Genomic DNA, 12040 nt, shown 5'->3' on the forward strand with positions numbered 1-12040 from the left:
TTCTGAGTCTAAAGTAGTACTATATAGGGAATAGGTGCCATTCTCTGGTCTAAAGTAATTGCACTATATAGGGAATAGGGTGCCATTCTCTGGTCTAAAGTAGTGCACTATATAGGGAATAGGGTGCCATTCTCTGGTCTAAAGTAGTGCACTATATAGGGAATAGGTGCCATTCTCTGGTCTAAAGTAGTGCACTATATAGGGGAATAGGTGCCATTCTCTGGTCTAAAGTAGTGCACTTATAGGGAATAGGGTGCCGTTCTCTGGTCTAAAGTAGTGCACTATATGGAATAGGGTGCCATTCTCTGGTCTAAATAATGTACTATATAGGGAATAGGGGTGCCATTCTCTGGTCTAAAGTAGTGACTATAGGGAATAGGTGCCATTTCTGGTCTCAAAGTAATGCACTATATAGGGAATAGGGTGCCATTCTCTGGTCTAAACAGTGCACTATATAGGGAATAGGGTGCCATTCTCTGGTCTAAAGTAGTGCACTATATAGGGAATAGGGAAGCCATTCTCTGGTCTAAAGTAGTGCACTATATAGGGAATAGGGTGCCATTCTCTGGTCTAAAGTAGTGCACTATATAGGGAATAGGGTGCCATTCTCTGGTCTAAAGTAGTGCACTATATAGGGAATAGGGTGCCATTCTCTGGTCTAAAGTAGTGCACTATATAGGGAATAGGGTGCCATTCTCTGGTCTAAAGTAGTGCACTATATAGGGAATAGGGTGCCATTCTCTGGTCTAAAGTAGTGCACTATATAGGGAATAGGGTGCCATTCTCTGGTCTAAAGTAGTGCACTATATAGGGAATAGGTGCCATTCTCTGGTCTAAAGTAGTGCACTGCATAGGGAATAGGGTGCCGTTCTCTGGTCTAATGAGTACACTATATAGGGAATAGGGTGCCGTTCTCTGGTCTAAAGTAGTGCACTATATAGGGAATAGGGTGCCATTCTCTGGTCTAAAGTAGTGCACTATATAGGGAATAGGGTGCCATTCTCTGGTCTAAATAATGTACTATATAGGGAATAGGGTGCCATTCTCTGGTCTAAAGTAATTGCACTATATAGGGAATAGGGTGCCATTCTCTGGTCTAAAGTAATGCTATATAGGGAATAGGGGTGCCATTCTCTGGTCCTAAACAGTGCACTATATAGGGAATAGGGTGCCATTCTCTGGTCTAAAGTAGTGCACTATATAGGGAATAGGGTGCCATTCTCTGGTCTAAAGTAGTACTATATGGGAATAGGGTGCCATTCTCTTTGGTCTAAAGTAGTGCACTATATGGGGAATAGGGTGCCATTCTCTGGTGTAAATATGTGTACTCTATAGGGAATAGGTGCCATTCTCTGGTCTAAAGTAGTGCACTATATAGGGAATAGGGTGCCATTCTCTGGTCTAAAGTAGTGCACTATATAGGGAATAAGGTGCCATTCTCTGGTGTAAAGTAGTGCACTATAGAGGAATAGGGTGCCATTTAGCTCAGCAGCCTGTGTTTGTTTCCAACAGGAAGATCTGTGATCCGGGTCTGACGTCGTTTGAACCAGAAGCTCTGGGGAACCTGGTGGAGGGACATGACTTCCCATCGCTCCTACTTCCACAACGGTAACACATTCATCAGTTACTTATTCATCAGTAGAGTCATTGATAACACAGTTATTGATTAGAGATTGATCAGCTATTGATTGTAGAGCTATCCCGATCAGCTATTGGTGGAAGAGGTATTGATCAGCTATTGGTTGGTAGAGGTATTGATCAACTATTGATTAGTAGAGGTATTGATTAGTAGAGGTATTGATCAGGCTATTGGTTAGTAGAGGTATTGATCAACTATTGATTAATAGAGGTATTGATCATCTATTGATTAGTAGAGGTATTGATCAGCTATGGATTAGTAGATGTATTGATTAGTATAATTTATGACCGGGTATTGATTAGTAGTTATTGATTAGCTATTGATTAATAATTATGTCTGTTTGTGTCTGTTAGTGTCTGTTACTGAGAACTACAACTACCACTAGCTAACTAAGACCTGTCTCTCTCTCTCCCTCCTCCCTCCTACCACTACAACTACCACTAGCTAACTAAGACCTGTCTCTCTCTCCTCCCTCCTACCACTAGCTAACTAAGACCTGTCTATCTCTCTCCTCCTCCTCCTACCACTAGCTAACTAAGACCCTCCCTGTCTCTCTCTCCTCCTCCCTCCTACCACTAGCTAATCTTAAGACCTGTCTCTCTCTCCTCCTCCCTCCTACCACTAGCTAATCTAAGACCTGTTCTCCTCCTCCCTCCTACACTAGCTAACTAAGACCTGTCTCTCTCTCTCTCCTACCTCCTACACACTAGCTAACTAAGACCTGTCTCTCTCTCTCTCCCTCCTACCACTAGCTAACTAAGACCTGTCTCTCTCTCTCTCCTCCTCCCTCCTACCACTAGCTAACTAAGACCTGTCTCTCTCTCTCTCCTCCTCTCTCCTACCACTAGCTAACTAAGACCTGTCTCTCTCTCTTCCTCCCTCCTACCACTAGCTAACTAAGACCTGTCTCTCTCCTCGCCTCCTCCCTCCTACCACTAGCTAACTAAGACCTGTCTCTTCCTCTCCTCCCTCCTACCACTAGCTAACTAAGACCTGTCTCTCTCTCTCTCCCTCCTCTCCCTCCTACCACTAGCTAACTAAGACCTGCTCTCTCTCTCTCCTCCCTCCTACCACTAGCTAACTAAGACCTGTCTCTCTCACTCCTCCTCCCTCCTACCACTAGCTAACTAAGACCTGTCTCTCTCTCTCTTCCTCCCTCCTACCCACTAGCTAACTAAGACCTGTCTCTCTCTCTCTCTCCTCCTCCTACCACTAGCTAATTAAGACCTGTCTCTCTCTCTCCCTCTCCCTCCTACCACTAGCTAACTAAGACCTGTCTCTCTCTCTCCTCCCTCCTACCCTAGCTAACTAAGACCTGTCTCTCTCTCTCCTCCTCCCTCTCCACTAGCACAAAGACCTGCTCCTACTACGAAGCAACTAAGACCCTGTCTCTCTCTCTCTCCCTCCCTCCTACTACTTAGCTAACTAAGACCTGTCTCTCTCTCCTCCTCCCTCCTACCACTAGCTACTTAAGTCTCTCTCTCTCCTCCCTCCCCACTAGAGACCTGTCTCTCTCTCTCCTCCTCCCTCCTACCACTAAGCTAACTAAGACCTGTCTCTTCTCTCTCTCCCTCTACCACTAGCTAACTAAGACCTGTCTCTCTCTCTTACCACTAGCTAACTAAGACCTGTCTCTCTCTCTCCTCCTCCCTCCTACCACTAGCTAACTAAGACCTGTCTCTCTCTTCTCCCTCCTCCCTCTACACTAAGCTACAACCTGTCTCTCTCTCTCCTCCTCCCTCCTACCACTGAAGCTAACTAAGACCTGTCTCTCTCTCCTCCCTCCTACTACTCAAAGCTAACTAAGACCTGTCTCTCTCTCCTCCTCCCCTCCTACCACTAGCTAACTAAGACCTGTCTCTCTCTCTCTCCTCCTCCCTCCTAGCTGCTAACTTGCGACCTGTCTCTCTCTCCTCCCTCCTACTCAACTCCAGTAGCTAACACCTGTCTCTCTCTCTTTCTCCTCTCTCTCCTACCTAAACTCACTAGTTAACTAAGACCTGTCTCTCTCTCCGCCTCCCTCCTACCACTAGCTAACTAAGACCTGTCTCTCTCTCTCCTCCTCCCTCCCTACCACCTAGCTAACTAAGATGCACTGTCTATCTCTCTCCTCCCTCCCTCTACCACTAGCTAACTAAGACCTATCTCTCTCTCCTCCCTCCCTCCTACCACTAGCTAACTAAGACCACTGTCTCTCTCTCTCTCCTCCCTCTACCATAGCTAACTAAGACCTGCTCTCTCTCTCTCTCCCTCTCCCTCCTACCACTAGCTTAAGCACCTGTCTCTCTCTCCTCTCCTCTCCCTCCTACCACTAGCTAACTAAGATTCCTGTCTCTCTTCTCCTCCCTCCTACCACTAGCTAACTAAGACCTGTCTCTCTCTCTCCTCCTCCCTCCTACCACTAGCTAACTAAGACCTGTCTTCTCTCTCTCTCCTCCCTCCTACCACTAACAACTCCCAGTAGCTAACTAAGACCTCTCTCTCTCTCTCTCTCCTCTCTCCCTACCTACAACTACTGGCCAGTTAACTAAGACCTGTCTCTCTCTCCTCCTCCCTCCTACCACTAGCTAGCACTAAGACCTGTCTCTCTCTCTCTCCTCCCTCCTACCACTAGCTAACTAAGACCTGTCTCTCTCTCTCTCTCCTCCCTCCTAGCCACTAGCTAACTAAGACCTGTCTCTCTCTCCTCCCTCCTACCACTAGCTAAGACCTGTCTCTCTCTCTCCTCCTCCCTACTCACTAGCTAACTAAGACCTGTCTCTCTCTCCTCCTCCCTCCTACCACTAGCTAACTAAGACCTGTCTCTCTCTCCTCCTCCCTCCTACCACTAGCTAACTAAGACCTGTCTCTCTCTCCTCCTCCCTCCTACCACCTAGCTAACTAAGACCTGTCTCTCTCTCCTCCTCCCTCCTACCACTAGCTTAACTAAGACCTGTCTCTCTCTCTCTCCACTCCCTCCTACCACTAGCTAACTAAGACCTGTCTCTCTCTCTCTCCTCCCTCCTACCACTAGCTAACTAAGACCTGTCTCTCTCTCTCCTCCCTCCTACCACTAGCTAACTAAGACCTGTCTCTCTCTTTCCTCCCTCCTACCACTAGCTAACTAAGACCTGGTCTCTCTCTCTCTCCTCCCTCCTACCACTAGCTAACTAAGACCTGTCTCTCTCTCTCTCCTCCTCCCTCCTACCACTAGCTAACTAAGACCTGTCTTCTCTCTCTCTCTCTCCTCCTCCCTCCTACCACTAGCTAACTAAGACCTGTCTCTCTCCCTCCTCCTCCCTCCTACCACTAGCTAACTAAGACCTGTCTCTCTCTCTCTCCTCCCTCCTACCACTAGCCAACTAAGACCTGTCTCTCTCTCTCTCCCTCCTACCACTAGCTAACTAAGACCTGTCTCTCTCTCCTCCTCCCTCCTACCACTAGCTAACTAAGACCTGTCTCTCTCTCTCTCCTCCCTCCTACCACTAGCTAACTAAGACCTGTCTCTCTCTCCTCTTCCCTCCTACTACTAGCTAACTAAGACCTGCTCTCTCTCTCCTCCTCCTCCCTCCTACCACTAGCTAACTAAGACCTGCTCTCTCTCTCTCTCCTCCCCTCCTACCACTAGCTAACTAAGACCGTCTCTCTCTCTCCCTCCTCCCTCCTACCACTAGCTAACTAAGACCTGTCTCTCTCTCTCCTCCTCCCTCCTACCACTAGCTAACTAAGACCCTGTCTCTCTCTCTCCTCCCTCCTACCACTAGCTAACTAAGACCTGTCTCTCTCTCCCTCCTCCCTCCTACCACTAGCTAACTAAGACCCTGTCTCTCTCTCTCCTCCCTCCTACCACTAGCTAACTAAGACCTGTCTCTCTCTCTCCTCCTCCCTACTACTAGCTAACTAAGACCTGTCTCTCTCTCCTCCTCCCTCCTACTACTAGCTAACCTAGCGACCTGTCTCTCTCTCCTCCTCCCTACTACTAGCAACTAAGACTCTGCTCTCTCTCTCCTCCCTCCTACCACTAGCTAACTAAGACCCTGTCTCTCTCTCCTCCCCTCCTACCACTAGCTAACTAAGACCTGTCTCTCTACTCCTCCCTCCTGCCACTAGCTAACTAAGACCTGTCTCTCTCTCTCCTCCCTCCTACCACTTAGCTAACTAAGACCTGTCTCTCTCTCTCCTCTCCCTCCTACCACTAGAACTAAGACCTGTCTCTCTCTCTCCTCCTCCCTACCACTAGCTAACTAAGACTCTGCTCTCTCTCCTCTCCCTCCTCCTACCACTAGCTAACTAAGACCTGCTCTCTCTCTCCTCCTCCCTACTACACTAGCTAACTAAGACCTGCTCTCTCTCTCCTCCTCCCTCCTACCACTAGCTAACTAAGACCTGTCTCTCTCTCTCCTCCTCCCTCCTACCACTAGCTAACTAAGACCTGTCTCTCTCTCTCTCTCTCCCTCCTACCACTAGCTAACTACCTCTCTCTCTCTCCTCCTCCCTCCTACCACTAGCTAACTAAGACCTGTCTCTCTCTCTCTCCTCCTCCCTCCCTACCACTAGCTAACTAAGACCTGTCTCTCTCTCTCTCCTCCCTCCTACCACTAGCTAACTAAGACCTGTCTCTCTCTCTCCTCCCTCCTACCACTAGCTAACTAAGACCTGTCTCTCTCTCTCCTCCTCCCTCCTACCACTAGCTAACTAAGACCTGTCTCTCTCCTCCTCCCTCCTACCACTAGTTAACTAAGACCTGTCTCTCTCTCCTCCTCCCTCCTACCACTAGCTAACTAAGACCTGTCTCTTCTCTCCTCCCTCCTACCACTAGCTAACTAAGACCTGCTCTCTCTCTCCTCCTCCCTCCTACCACTAGCTAACTAAGACCTGTCTCTCTCTCTCCTCCCTCCCTCCTACCACTAGCTAACTAAGACCTGTCTCTCTCTCTCCTCCCCCTCCTACCACTAGCTAATTTAAGACCTGTCTCTCTCCTCCTCCCTCCTACCACTAGCTAACTAAGACCTGTCTCTCTCTCTCTCTCTCCCTCCTACCACTAGCTAACTAAGACCTGTCTCTCTCTCCTCCTCCCTCCTACCACTAGCTAACTAAGACCTGTCTCTCTCTCTCTCCTCCTCCCTCCTACCACTAGCTAACTAAGACCTGTCTCTCTCTCCTCTCCTCACTCCAACTTGCCCCTTACTATAAGACCTGTCTCTCTCTCTCTCCTCCTCCCTCCTACCACTAGCTAACTAAGACCTGTCTCTCTCTCTCCTCCCTCCTACCACTAGCTAACTAAGACCTGTCTCTCTCTCTCTCTCCTCCCTCCTACCACTAGCTAACTAAGACCTGTCTCTCTCTCTCCTCCTCCTCCTACCACTAGCTAACTAAGACCTGTCTCTCTCTCCTCCTCCCTCCTACCACTAGCTAACTAAGACCTGTCTCTCTCTCTCCTCCTCCCTCCTACCACTAGCTAACTAAGACCTCTTCTCTCTCTCTCTCCTCCTACCACTAGCTAACTCAAGACCTGTCTCTCTCTCCTCCTCCCTCCTACCACTAGCTAACTAAGACTCTGTCTCTCTCTCTCTCTCCTCCCCTCCCTACCACTAGCTAACTAAGACCTGTCTCTCTCTCTCTCCTCCTCCTACCACTAGCTAACTAAGACCTGTCTCTCTCTCCTCCCTCCTACCACTAGCTAACTAAGACTCTGTCTCTCTCTCCTTCTCCCTCCTACCACTAGCTAACTGAGACCTGTCTCTCTCTCCTCCCTCCTACCACTAGCTAACTAAGACCTGTCTCTCTCTCTCCTCCCTCCTACCACTAGCTAACTAAGACCTGTCTCTCTTCTCCTCCCTCCTACCACTAGCTAACTAAGACCTGTCTCTCTCTCTCCTCCCCTCCTACCACTAGCTAACTAAGACCTGTCTCTCTCTCCTCCCTCCTACCACTAGCTAATCTAAGACCTGTCTCTCTCTCCTCCCTCCTACCACTAGCTAACTAAGACCTGTCTCTCTCTCCTCCCTCCCTCCTACTACTAGCTAACTAAGACCTGTCTCTCTCTCCTCCTCCCTCCTACCACTAGCTAACTAAGACCTGTCTCTCTCTCCTCCCTCCTACCACTAGCTAACTAAGACCTGTCTCTCTCTCTCCTCCTCCTCCTACCACTAGCTAACTAAGACCTGTCTCTCTCTCCTCCTCCCTCCTACCACTAGCTAACTAAGACCTGTCTCTCTCTCTCTCCTCCTCCTCCTACCACTAGCTAACTAAGACCTGTCTCTCTCTCCTCCCTCCTACCACTAGCTAACTAAGACCTGTCTCTCTCTCTCCTCCTCCCTCCTATCACTAGCTAACTAAGACCTGTCTCTCTCTCTCTCCTCCCTCCTACCACTAGCTAACTAAGACCTCTCTCTCTCTCTCTCTCTCCTCCCTCCTACCACTAGCTAACTAAGATCCTGTCTCTCTCTCTCTCTCCTCCCTCCTACCACTAGCTAACTAAGACCTGTCTCTCTCTCCTCCTCCCTCCTACCACTAGCTAACTAAGACCTGTCTCTCTCTTCTCCCTCCTACCACTAGCTAACTAAGACCTGTCTCTCTCTCCTCCCTCCTACCACTAGCTAACTAAGACCTGTCTCTCTCTCCTCCTCCCTCCTACCACTAGCTAACTAAGACCTGTCTCTCTCTCTCCTCCTACCACTAGCTAACTAAGACCTGTCTCTCTCTCTCTCCTCCTCCCTCCTACCACTAGCTAACTAAGACCTGTCTCTCTCTCTCTCCTCCTCCCTCCTACCACTAGCTAACTAAGACCTGTCTCTCTCTCTCTCTCCTCCCTCCTACCACTAGCTAACTAAGACCTGTCTCTCTCTCTCCCTCCTACCACTAGCTAACTAAGACCTGTCTCTCTCTCTCTCCTCCTCCCTCCTACCACTAGCTAACTAAGACCTGTCTCTCTCTCTCTCCTCCCTCCTACCACTACAACTACCACTAGCTAACTAAGACCTCTCTCTCTCTCTCCTCCTCCCTCCTACCACTAGCTAACTAAGACCTGTCTCTCTCTCTCTCCTCCTCCCTCCTACCACTAGCTAACTAAGACCTGTCTCTCTCTCTCTCCTCCCTCCTACCACTAGCTAACTAAGACCTGTCTCTCTCTCTCTCCTCCTCCCTCCTACCACTGAGCTAACTAAGACCTGTCTCTCTCTCCTCCTCCCTCCTACCACTAGCTAACTAAGACCTGTCTCTCTCTCCTCCCCCTCCTACCACTACAACTACCACTAGTTAACTAAGATCTGTCTCTCTCTCCTCCTCCCTCCTACCACTAGCTAACTAAGACCTGTCTCTCTCTCCTCCTCCCTCCTACCACTAGCTAACTAAGACCTGTCTCTCTCTCCTCCTCCCTCCTACCACTAGCTAACTAAGACCTGTCTCTCTCTCTCTCCTCCCTCTACCACTAAGCTAACTAAGACCTGTCTCTCTCTCTCCTCCCTCCTACCACTAGCTAACTAAGACCTGTCTCTCTGTCTCCTCCTCCCTCCTACCACTAGCTAACTAAGACCTGTCTCTCTCTCTCCTCCTCCCTCCTACCACTAGCTAACTAAGACCTGTCTCTCTCTCTCCTCCCTCCTACCACTAGCTAACTAAGACCTGTCTCTCTCTCTCTCCTCCCTCCTACCACTAGCTAACTAAGACCTGTCTCTCTCTCTCTCTCCTCCCTCCTACCACTAGCTAACTAAGACCTGTCTCTCTCTCTCCTCCTCCCTCCTACCACTAGCTAACTAAGACCTGTCTCTCTCTCCTCCTCCTCCTACCACTAGCTAACTAAGACCTGTCTCTCTCTCTCTCTCCTCTCTCCTACCACTAGCTAACTAAGACCTGTCTCTCTCCTCCTCCCTCCTACCACTAGCTAACTAAGACCTGTCTCTCTCTCTCTCTCTCTCTCCTCCTCTCCTTCAGCCCTGTCTAAAGGTAACAAGCCAGTGCACACCATCCTCCTCAACCCTCACGTCCATCTGATTGGTAAGAAATCAGCGATTTCTAATGATTATAATAATAATATTATAATATCTGTCATTTAGCAGACGCTTTTATCCAAAGTGACTTACAGTCATGTGTGCATACATATTCCATATGGGTGGTCCCGGGGAATTGAACCCACTATCATGGTGTTGCAAGCTACCACGCTTTACCAACTGAACATTATGTAGATTTTTTTTAGCTATGTTATGTTTTATGTAATATTGTTTATGGTTGGTATTCAAATCTACACTGTATGTACATATCAATTCAGAAAGTAAAGCAAATTCAAATTACCCTTCCAAATTGTCCTGAAGCATTGAAAAGAATATTGGAAATGGAATTTCAGTGTACTTACATTTTTTTTACATTTAGCAGACGCTTTTATCCAGAGCGACTTACAGGAGCAATTAGGGTTAAGTGCCTTGCTCAAGGGCACAGACAGATTTTTCACCTAGTCGGCTCAGGGATTAGAACCAGCGACCTTTCGGTTACTGGCACAACGCTCTTAACCACTAAGCTACCTGCTACTTCCTGAATTGAAACCGGATGGATCCCAACCCTGGTACTTATGTACATTGTGTTTATGATGTTTGACTTGAAGCAAGGAAAAGTTAAGTAATAAAAAAGGTATATCTAGGTGAGAACGCTGCATGCATCGCCTACATCCGTCTGAGCCAGTACATGGACGGGGGGGGGATGCCTCGCACCATGCAGTCGGAGGAGACCCGCGTCTGGTGTCGCAGAGAGGGAAAGTGGCAGAACATTCACTTCCACCGCTCCGGCTCGCCCAGCGTACCATCCCAGTAAGAAACATCTATTAATCAACTAATCAATATCAGAACATTCACCTCCACCGCTCTGGCTCGCTTAGCGTCCCTCCCAGTAAGAAACATCTATTAATCAACCAATTAATATCAGAACATTTCACTCCACCGCTCTGGCTTCAGCGTACCATCCCAGTAAGAAACATCTATTAATCAACTAATCAATATCAGAACATTCACTTACCGCTCTGGCTCTGCCTAGCGTACCATCCAGTAAGAAACATCTATTAATCAACTAATCAATATCAGAACATTCACCTCCACCGCTCGGCTCGCCTAGCGTACCATCCCAGTAAGAAACATCTATTAATCAACTAATCAATATCAGAACATTCACTTCCACCGCTCTGGCTCGCAGCGTACCATCCCAGTAAGAAACATCTATTAATCAACTAATTCAATATCAGAACATTGACTTCACCGCTCCGGCTCGCCCAGCGGACCATCCCAGTAAGAAACATCTATTAATCAACTAATCAATATCAGAACATTTCACCTCCATCCCTCTGGCTGCTTCAGCGGTACCATCCCAGTAAGAAACATCTATTAATCAACTAATCAATATCAGAACATTCACTTCCACTGCTCTGGCTTCGCCCAGCGTACCATCTCAGTAAGAAACATCTATTAATCAACTAATCAATATCAGAACATTCACTTCCACTGCTCTGGCTCGCCCAGCGTACCATCCCAGTAAGAAACATCTATTAATCAACTAATCAATATCAGATCATTCACTTCCACCGCTCTGGCTCGCTCAGCGTACCATCCCAGTAAGAAACATCTATTAATCAACTAATCAATATCAGAACATTCACTTCACCGCTCTCGGCTGCTTAGCGTACCATCCCAGTAAGAAACATCTATTAATCAACTAATCAATATCAGAACATTCACTTCCACCGCTCTGGCTGTTAGCGTACTCATCCCAGTAAGAAACATCTATTAATCAACTAATCAATATCAGAACATTCACTTTCACCGCGTCAGCCCAGCGTACATCCCAGTAAGAAACATCTATTAATCAACTAATCAATATCAGAACATTCACTTCCACCGCTCCGGCTCGCCAGCGTACATCCCAGTAAGAAACATCTATTAATCAACTAATCAATATCAGAACATTCACTTCACCGCTCTGGCTTCGCCCAGCGTACCATCCCAATAAGAAACATCTATTAATCAACTAATCAATATCAGAACATTCACTTCCACCGCTCCAGGCTCGCCAGCGTACCATCCCAGTAAGAAACATCTGTTAATCAACTAATCAATATCAGAACATTTCACTTCCACCGCTCTGTGCTCGCCCAGCGTACCATCCCAGTAAGAAACATCTATTAATCAACTAATCAATGTCAGAACATTCACTTCCACCGCTCCAAGCTCGTAGCGTACCATCCCAGTAAGAAACATCTATTAATCAACTAATCAATATCAGAACATTTCACCTCCACCGCTCCAGCTCCTAGCGTACCATCCCAGTAAGAAACATCTATTAATCAACTAATCAATATCAGAACATTCACCTCCACCCCGGCTTCGCCCAGCAATCCCAGTAAGAAACATCTATTAATCAACTAATCAATATCAGAACATTCAC

General features: G+C 47.7%; 1 pseudogene; it reads left to right on the plus strand.

Moving 5' to 3' along the window:
* LOC121558338 overlaps nucleotides 1–10420 on the plus strand; it is a 91184-nt pseudogene extending 80764 nt beyond the window's left edge.
* Nucleotides 10421–12040: the final 1620 nt, after the last annotated feature.

The sequence above is a fragment of the Coregonus clupeaformis genome, unplaced genomic scaffold (genome assembly GCF_020615455.1).
Source record: "Coregonus clupeaformis isolate EN_2021a unplaced genomic scaffold, ASM2061545v1 scaf0916, whole genome shotgun sequence".
In the NCBI taxonomy this organism is placed as follows: Eukaryota; Metazoa; Chordata; class Actinopteri; order Salmoniformes; family Salmonidae; genus Coregonus; species Coregonus clupeaformis.